The 10,237-nt window shown below is 40.3% G+C and overlaps 1 long non-coding RNA gene across 3 annotated transcripts; it reads right to left on the bottom strand.

Annotated features, from left to right (window-relative positions):
• Window positions 1-7,729: 7,729 nt before the first annotated feature.
• LOC127305237 (uncharacterized) lies at window positions 7,730-9,877 on the bottom strand. Of its 3 annotated transcripts, none has more exons than XR_007853791.2 (4): window positions 9,391-9,877; window positions 9,032-9,184; window positions 8,217-8,556; window positions 7,730-8,106 (listed from the first exon to the last, which is right to left on the bottom strand). It is a non-coding gene; the product is annotated as an uncharacterized lncRNA (long non-coding RNA). The 3 variants fall into 3 exon arrangements; XR_007853819.2 differs by having other exon boundaries at window positions 8,217-8,421; window positions 8,505-8,556; window positions 9,032-9,393; XR_007853783.2 differs by having other exon boundaries at window positions 9,032-9,393.
• Between the last annotated feature and the right edge of the window lie 360 nt (window positions 9,878-10,237).

Here is a 10,237-nt window from a genome sequence, read left to right as displayed (position 1 = left end):
AGTTAATTTTTATTGTGCACTAACCCTCTAATGAGTTGTTTCGAGTTTGGTGTGGAGGAAGTTTTCAAGGATCAAGAGAGGAGTATGATGCAACATGATCAAGGAGAGTGAAAGCTCTAAGCTTGGGGATGCCCCGGTAGTTCACCCCTGCATATATCAAGAAGACTCAAGCGTCTAAGCTTGGGGATGCCCAAGGCATCCCCTTCTTCATCGACAACATTATCAGGTTCCTCCCCTGAAACTATATTTTTATTCCATCACATCTTATGTGCTTTGCTTGGAGCGTCGGTTTGTTTTTGTTTTTTGTTTTGTTTGAATAAAATGGATCCTAGCATTCACTTTATGGGAGAGAGACACGCTCCGCTGTAGCATATGGACAAGTATGTCCTTAGTTTCTACTCATAGTATTCATGGCGAAGTTTCTCCTTCGTTAAATTGTTATATGGTTGGAATTGGAAAATGATACATGTAGTAATTGCTATTAATGTCTTGGGTAATGTGATACTTGGCAATTGTTGTGCTCATGATTAAGCTCTTGCATCATATGCTTTGCACCCATTAATGAAGAAATACATAGAGCATGCTAAAATTTGGTTTGCATATTTGGTTTCTCTAAGGTCTAGATAATTTCTAGTATTGAGTTTGAACAACAAGGAAGACGGTGTAGAGTCTTATAATGTTTTCAATATGTCTTTTATGTGAGTTTTGCTGCACCGGTTCATCCTTGTGTTTGTTTCAAATAAGCCTTGCTAGCCTAAACCTTGTATCGAGAGGGAATACTTCTCATGCATCCAAAATACTTGAGCCAACCACTATGCCATTTGTGTCCACCATACCTACCTACTACATGGTATTTTCCGCCATTCCAAAGTAAATTGCTTGAGTGCTACCTTTAAACAATTCAAAATTTATTACCTCTGATTTGTGTCAATGTTTTATAGCTCATGAGGAAGTATGTGGTGTTTATCTTTCAATCTTGTTGGGCAACTTTCACCAATGGACTAGTGGCTTCATCCGCTTATCCAATAATTTTGCAAAAAGAGCTGGCAATGGGATTCCCAGTCCCAAATTAATTAATAAAAATAGACACTCCTCCATGGTATGTGATTGATTGGACGGCACCCGAAGGATTCGGTTAGCCATGGCTTGAGAAAGCAAAGGTGGGGAGGAGTGTCATCATAATAAAACTAAAATAAAAAGGCACTCCTTCATGGTATGAGATTGTTGGCAGGCACCCGAAGGATTCGGTTAGCCATGGTTTGTGAAAGAAAGGTTGGAAGGAGTGCCACACAAAAATAAAATAAAATGGGAGCCGCTCTTTGAAGGTTTGTCTGGCAAGGGGGTTAGAGTACCCGCTACCATTCGTTGACAACAACATACACCTCTCAAAACTTTATTTTTATGATCTCTACATGTTTTCAAAATCAAAGCTCTAGCACAAATATAGCAATCGATGCTTTTCCTCTTTGAAGGACCATTCTTTTACTTTCATGTTGAGTCAGTTCACCTATTTCTCTCCACCTCAAGAAGCAAACACTTGTGTGAACTGTGCATTGATTCCTACATATTTGCTTATTGCACTTATTATATTACTCTATGTTGACAATATCCATGAGATATACATGTTATGAGTTGAAAGCAACCGCTGAAACTTAATCTTCTTTTGTGTTGCTTCAATGTCTTTACTATAAATTATTGCTTTATGAGTTAACTCTTATGCAAGACTTATTGATGCTTGTCTTGAAGTGCTATTCATGAAAAGTATTTGCTTTATGATTCACTTGTTTACTCATGTCATATACATTGTTTTGATCGCTGCATTCACTACATATGCTTTACAAATAGTATGATCAAGATTATGATGGCATGTCACTCCAGAAATTATACGTATTTATCGTTTTACCTGCTCGGGACGAGCAGAACTAAGCTTGGGGATGCTGATACGTCTCCGACGTATCGATAATTTCTTATGTTCCATGCCACATTATTGATGTTATCTACATGTTTTATGCACACTTTATGTCATATTCGTGCATTTTCTGGAACTAACCTATTAACAAGATGCCGAAGTGCCGATTCTTTGTTTCTGCTGTTTTTGGTTTCAGAAATCCTAGTAACGAAATATTCTCGGAATTGGACGAAATCAACGCCCAGGGTCCTATTTTGCCACGAAGCTTCCAGAAGTCCGAAGAGGAGACGAAGAGGGGCCACGAGGGGGCCACACCCTAGGGCGGCGCGGCCCCCCCCCCCGTGGGCGCGCGGCCCGGGGGGGGGGGGGCCCCGGGCCGCCGCTTGACCAGCCCCTCCCCCGACAAAAAGCCACCGTGGCGAAAACCCCGGTGCAGAGAGCCACGATACGGAAAACCTTCCGAGACGCCGCCGCCGCCGATCCCATCTCGGGGGATCCAGAGATCGCCTCTGGCACCCTGCGGAGAGGGGAATCATCTCCCGGAGGACTCTACGCCGCCATGGTCGCCTCCGGAGTGATGTGTGAGTAGTCTACCCCTGGACTATGGGTCCATAGCAGTAGCTAGATGGTTGTCTTCTCCCCATTGTGCTATCATTGTCGGATCTTGTGAGCTGCCTAACATGATCAAGATCATCTATCTGTAATTCTATATGTTGCGTTTGTTGGGATCCGATGAATAGAGAATACTTGTTATGTTGATTATCAAAGTTATATCTATGTGTTGTTTATGATCTTGCATGCTCTCCGTTACTAGTAGATGCTCTGGCCAAGTAGATGCTTGTAACTCCAAGAGGGAGTATTTATGCTCGATAGTGGGTTCATGCCTGCATTGACACACAGGACGATGTGAGAAAGTTCTAAGGTTGTGTTGTGCTGTTGCCACTAGGGATAAAACATTGATGCTATGTCTAAGGATGTAGTTGTTGATTACATTACGCACCATACTTAATGCAATTGTCTGTTGCTTTGCAACTTAATCTTTGGAGGGTTCGGATGATAACCTGAAGGTGGACTTTTTAGGCATAGATGCAGTTGGATGGCGGTCTACGTACTTTGTCGTAATGCCCAATTAAATCTCACTATACTCACCATGATATGTATGTGCATGGTCATGCCCTCTTTATTTGTCAATTGCCCAACTGTAATTTGTTCACCCAACATGCTGTTTATCTTATGGGAGAGACACCTCTAGTGAACTGTGGACCCCGGTCCAATTCTCTTTCTTGAAATACAATCTCACCAATACTTGGTCTCTTTGTTTTACGCAAACAATCATCTTCCACACAATACGGTTAATCCTTTGTTACAGCAAGCTGATGGCGTGTAACTCACACGTTCGTTGGGAACCCCAAGAGGAAGGTATGATGCGCACAGCAGCAAGTTTTCCCTCAGAAAGAAACCAAGGTTTATCGAACCAGGAGGAGCCAAGAAGCACGTTGAAGGTTGATGGCGGCGGGATGTAGTGCGGCGCAACACCAGGGATTCCGGCGCCAACGTGGAACCTGCACAACACAACCAAAGTACTTTGCCCCAACGAAACAGGGAGGTTGTCAATCTCACCGGCTTGCTGTAACAAAGGATTAACCGTATTGTGTGGAAGATGATTGTTTGCAGAAAACAGTAAAACAGTATTGCAGTCGATTGTATTTTAGTAAAGAGAATTGGACCGGGGTCCACAGTTCACTAGAGGTGTCTCTCCCATAAGACAAACAGCATGTTGGGTGAACAAATTACAGTTGGGCAATTGACAAATAAAGAGAGCATGACCATGCACATACATATCATGATGAGTATAGTGAGATTTAATTGGGCATTACGACAAAGTACATAGACCGCCATCCAGCTGCATCTATGCCTAAAAAGTCCACCTTCAGGTTATCATCCGAACCCCTTCCAGTATTAAGTTGCAAAGCAACAGACAATTGCATTAAGTATGGTGCGTAATGTAATCAACAACTACATCCTTAGACATAGCATCAATGTTTTATCCCTAGTGGCAACAGCACAACACAACCTTAGAACTTTCTGTCACTGTCCCAGGTGTCAATGCAGGCATGAACCCACTATCGAGCATAAATACTCCCTCTTGGAGTTACAAGCATCTACTTGGCCAGAGCATCTACTAGTAACGGAGAGCATGCAAGATCATAAACAACACATAGATATAACTTTGATAATCAACATAACAAGTATTCTCTATTCATCGGATCCCAACAAACGCAACATATAGAATTACGGATAGATGATCTTGATCATGTTAGGCAGCTCACAAGATCCGACAATGATAGCACAATGGGGAGAAGACAACCATCTAGCTACTGCTATGGACCCATAGTCCAGGGGTAGACTACTCACTCATCACACCTGATGCGACCATGGCGGCTTAGAGTCCTCCTCGGGAGATGATTCCCCTCTCCGGCAGTGCCGGAGGCGATCTCCTGGATCCCCCGAGATGGGATCGGCGTTGGCGGCGTCTCTGGAAGGTTTTCCGTATCGTGGCTCTCGGTACTGGGGGTTTCGTCACGGAGGCTTTAAGTAGGCGGAAGGGCAAGTCAGGAGGGGGCACAGGGGCCCCAGATGACAGGGCAGCGCGGCCCTTGGCCGCGCTGCCCTAGGGTTTGGGCACCCTGTGGCCCCACTTCGTTTCGTCTTCGGACTTCTGGAAGCTTCGTGGAAAAATAGGCCCCTGGGCGTTGATTTCGTCCAATTCCGAGACTATTTCCTTACTAGGATTTCTGAAACCAAAAACAGCAGAAAACAGCAACTGGCACTTCGGCATCTTGTTAATAGGTTAGTTCCAGAAAATGCACGAATATGACATAAAGTGTGCATAAAACATGTAGATAACATCAATAATGTGGCATGGAACATAAGAAATTATCGATACGTCGGAGACGTATCAGCATCCCCAAGCTTAGTTCTGCTCGTCCCGAGCAGGTAAAACGATAACACAGATAATTTCTGGAGTGACATGCCATCATAATCTTGATCATACTATTTGTAAAGCATATGTAGTGAATGCAGCGATCAAAACAATGTATATGACATGAGTAAACAAGTGAATCATAAATCAAAGACTTTTCATGAATAGCACTTCAAGACAAGCATCAATTAGTCTTGCATAAGAGTTAACTCATAAAGCAATAATTCAAAGTAAAAGCATTGAAGCAACACAAAAGAAGATTAAGTTTCAGCGGTTGCTTTCAACTTGTAACATGTATATCTCATGGATATTGTCAACATAGAGTAATATAATAAGTGCAATAAGCAAATATGTAGGAATCAATGCACTGTTCACACAAGTGTTTGCTTCTTGAGGTGGAGAGAAATAGGTGAACTGACTCAACATTGAAAGTAAAAGAATGGTCCTCCATAGAGGAAAAGCATCGATTGCTATATTTGTGCTAGAGCTTTGATTTTGAAAACATGAAACAATTTTGTCAACGGTAGTAATAAAGCATATGCATCATGTAAATTATATCTTATAAGTTGCAAGCCTCATGCATAGTGTACTAATAGTGCCCGCACCTTGTCCTAATTAGCTTGGACTACCGGATCATCACAATGCACATTTAACCAAGTGTCACAAAGGGGTACCTCTATGCCGCCTGTACAAAGGTCTAAGGAGAAAGCTCGCATTGGATTTCTCGCTATTGATTATTCTTCAACTTAGACATCCATACCGGGACAACATAGACAACAGATAATGGACTCCTCTTTTATGCATAAGCATGTAACAACAATTAATAATTTTCTCATTTGAGATTGAGGATATATGTCCAAAACTGAAACTTCCACCATGGATCATGGCTTTAGTTAGCGGCCCAATGTTCTTCTCTAACATTATGCATGCTTAACCATAAGGTGGTAGATCTCTCTTACTTCAGACAAGACGGACATGCATAGCAACTCACATGAAATTCAACAATGAATAGTTGATGGCATCCCCAGTGAACATGGTTATCGCACAACAAGCAACTTATTAAGAGATAAAGTGCATATTTACATATTCAATACCACAATAGTTTTTAAGCTATTTGTCCCATGAGCTATATATTGCAAAGGTGAATGATGGAATTTTAAAGGTAGCACTCAAGCAATTTACTTTGGAATGGCGGAAAATACCATGTAGTAGGTAGGTATGGTGGACACAAATGGCATAGTGGTTGGCTCAAGTATTTTGGATGCATGAGAAGTATTCCCTCTCGATACAAGGTTTAGGCTAGCAAGGCTTATTTGAAACAAACACAAGGATGAACCGGTGCAGCAAAACTCACATAAAAGACATATTGAAAACATTATAAGACTCTACACCGTCTTCCTTGTTGTTCAAACTCAATACTAGAAATTATCTAGACCTTAGAGAAACCAAATATGCAAACCAAATTTTAGCATGCTCTATGTATTTCTTCATTAATGGGTGCAAAGCATATGATGCAAGAGCTTAATCATGAGCACAACAATTGCCAAGTATCACATTACCCAAGACATTAATAGCAATTACTACATGTATCATTTTCCAATTCCAACTATATAACAATTTAACGAAGGAGAAACTTCGCCATGAATACTATGAGTAGAAACCAAGGACATACTTGTCCATATGCTACAGTGGAGCGTGTCTCTCTCCCATAAAGTGAATGCTAGGATCCATTTTATTCAAACAAAACAAAAACAAAAACAAACTGACGCTCCAAGAAAAGCACATAAGATGTGATGGAATAAAAATATAGTTTCAGGGGAGGAACCTGATAATATTGTCGATGAAGAAGGGGATGCCTTGGGCATCCCCAAGCTTAGATGCTTGAGTCTTCTTAGAATATGCAGGGGTGAACCACCGGGGCATCACCAAGCTTAGAGCTTTCACTCTCCTTGATCATGTTGCATCATACTCCTCTCTTGATCCTTGAAAACTTCCTCCACACCAAACTCGAAACAACTCATTAGAGGGTTAGTGCACAATAAAAATTAACATATTCAGAGGTGACACAATCATTCTTAACACTTCTGGACATTGCATAATGCTACTGGACATTAGTGGATCAAAGAAATTCATCCATCATAGCAAAAGAGGCAATGCGAAATAAAAGGCAGAATCTGTCAAAACAGAACAGTTCGTATTGACGAATTTTAAAATGGCACCAGACTTGCTCAAATGAAAATGCTCAAATTGAATGAAAGTTGCGTACATATCTGAGGATCATGCACGTAAATTGGCTTAATTTTATGAGTTACCTACATTGAGGTGGACCCAGATTCGTGACAGCAAAGAAATCTGGAACTGCGCAGTAATCCAAATCTAGTACTTACTTTTCTATCAACGGCTTAACTTGGCACAACAAAACACAAAACTAAGATAAGGAGAGGTTGCTACAGTAGTAAACAACTTCCAAGACACAAATTTAAAACAAAGTACTGTAGCAAAATAACATATGGGTTATCTCCCAAGAAGTTCTTTCTTTATGGCCACTAGCAAAGACCGGCACGGCGGCACGCCGCGCCATATAGTGGCTGATTGGTAGTAATTTTTGGTGGTGGTAAATATTATTTGAAAGCATTTTGAGTGTTTGTTTCTTGGTTTGAAGAGACATGAAAAAAATATTCTATTAGTATACAATAGTAGTAGTATAACTGTGTAATATAATACAATTATCAATGCAGAGAAGACTAATTTATAGAGTGGTATTGTGAACTGCATGATGACGGATGTGATATAGGCAAGAGAGAAGCCCTACCCTTGCAGATAAAGAGTGCCTTAGATAATTACACATAGGTTCTTAGATATTACATAACTGGAGGAATTTGTCTCTCCAATAGTAGCATGTGGGGCAACAGTACTATACAGTTGCTGACAAAAGATAACAAAGTTATCATAGAGATGACTGATGTCGGTACTGGCGAATCTTGCAGACACACAGTTCAACTTGACGTGACGGTATTGGCTGACTTCTGGCATTTACTCTAATAATAATATGTAGTAAGCTTTTTTTAAACAAGAATATGTAGTAAGCTTGATTTTGTCCTATGACAATGCATGGTTTGTTTAGCTGACTTTTGTACTGCACGTATACCTTGTGAGTCTGGGATCTCTGTCAGATGTGAATAGTTCTCTGCAACCCTCTTTTTTGTCAATTGCACTACATGGAATCAATAAATAGCAAGAGAAGAATGTCAATTGATAAATTCTAAGCACAGGTGGCCAATGTGTGTTTAACTTTAGCATGATGCAGTGCAGTGGTAGATGTACCTCTTCTTAGATGACTTAGAAACTGAATTCAACTTGGGCACCCATGTCGTAGGAAAAAGGCACAATGCCAGGAAGGTACAGATTCTTGGCAATAAGAATAATGGAAGACCTGGCAGCCAGTTTGCGGGTAACAAAATGATGAACCAAATGTGGGTAGCAACAGTATTACTGGACCAAGCAGCGACATGTCCTATGGAAGTAGACCCTGAAGCATAAAGCTAGGTAATCAACATTCTGAATGAGATGGAAGCTGTGGGAGTCTGAGAAGTTGTTGTTTCATACTCTCACAGGCTTTGTTGATCACGAATCTCTCACCGTGAAGTCCATGAGGTAGAAGAACCTGCGCATGGGAAACCATGTTATGCAATTGCACGGGTTGAGGCGACCGAGTAGGAGCTGGCACTTTGCCCTCTGCTAAAATGCAGGCGGACTGCTATTGAAAGATCAAGTAGTAGAACACTTAAAAGCAAAGATAGCATGGAGTGAACTGTGAATGTGCATGATTACATTTGCACTTCTACATTAAGAGTACATGTTTTCACGAAACAATTCAAAAAGAGTTCAAAGTCACTGAAACACCCCTTCTAAAGAGATGTCCATACTGAAATATGATCTAAACATTATGTTCCCTTTTAGTTAAAAGTGATTTGTACAAGGAACTCTTCGCGTCTAGTTGGCATTATCATGACGAAGTTATAGTACTATATCAAATCAAGATGAAAGACCATACATTATTTTGGATAATTAGAGTGTTTATGCATAGGGAAAAGATGGTAAGTTGAGGCATCCCCATGTACTGATAGGTGGAGGAGTACCTTAGGTCAACAACAGCAGTCCAACTCTGATGAGTTTTGCCACATCTTGATCCCTATATTCCCATATGCGTGCAATTCACGGAGAACTTTGTGCTAATAACCTTAGTGTGATACATCCTTAACTGGCAAAATCTTCACATTTGTTCCTTAGACCTGCAAGCATGTATGACTTCTTAGTATAGAAAATCGCACATTGGAACAACAATAGAGATGCGAACAATGCAGCTCAGAGAAATATTTGATTTCTTATGAATATAAGAATATGTAATTTTGTGTGCAGGGAGAAGAAAAGCAGAATAGAGAAGGAAGCAAAACCAAAGCAAGAAAAAGATTCAGAAAATGATTGATGATGAGTTTACCTTGCTAATCCAGCTGCCCTTGGAGCTATTGAAACTGCAACACCACCAGCGACATGAAAGAGCAAGTCAAAAGAAGAAGGCAATGCGAGGATAATAAATGAATGCACCTACAATGAAAACTCAAACGGAATCAGCATGAAAATTAAGATGGGAAACATGTACCAACAGAACGACAAAGACATCGTGAAAGGACAACACCACGGCAAAAACAAAAGCGAACAGATCGCGATGGAAAGAAGGAAAATCATAAGGAATTAACGACATAAAATTTGAGAAAGAATGGACGGTGGGGCTAAATCGTCCATGCATTTATGAATATTTCAGTCCACATGTCTTCCAAAAGCAAAAAACCAGACATATACATAGATAAGGAGGAGAAGAGACATAGTGAACACCTATGCATAAACTAATTTAGTTTCTCCACATGAAAGCAAATTTATTATTCTCAATGTCAATTAGTTAAATTACTTCTTATTCTTTATTTAGTTGATACAACCAAACTAAAATATCCTTTCAAAATAAGTCTCCTACATTATTTCTTAAAAGATTGTGAGAACATGTTGTCATGTAATAAATGTTCTAATTAATTTATCACAATCCTCATACTTCCTGCATTCCATAACCTTGTAGCAGAAATGTAAACTACGAAAGAAAATTATAGAAACACTTGACTGGGATAAATCTGACCCAGTCTTCGATCACACTGCTCACTGACATGAGATCACTTAAACTATTTGGCACTAACCGGTTGAAGATTATATAAGTTAAAAGGCTAAGAATTGACAAATAGGAGTTTCTTCAGTAAAGAATATTCATGTACATTTCTTTTCAGAAACTGTCAGTGTGT

This window comes from Lolium perenne, chromosome 1, assembly GCF_019359855.2.
Source record: "Lolium perenne isolate Kyuss_39 chromosome 1, Kyuss_2.0, whole genome shotgun sequence".
NCBI classification, from domain to species: Eukaryota; Viridiplantae; Streptophyta; class Magnoliopsida; order Poales; family Poaceae; genus Lolium; species Lolium perenne.
The sequence above is the reverse complement of the archived record's forward strand: the minus strand, read 5'-3'. Positions and strand labels throughout refer to the sequence as shown.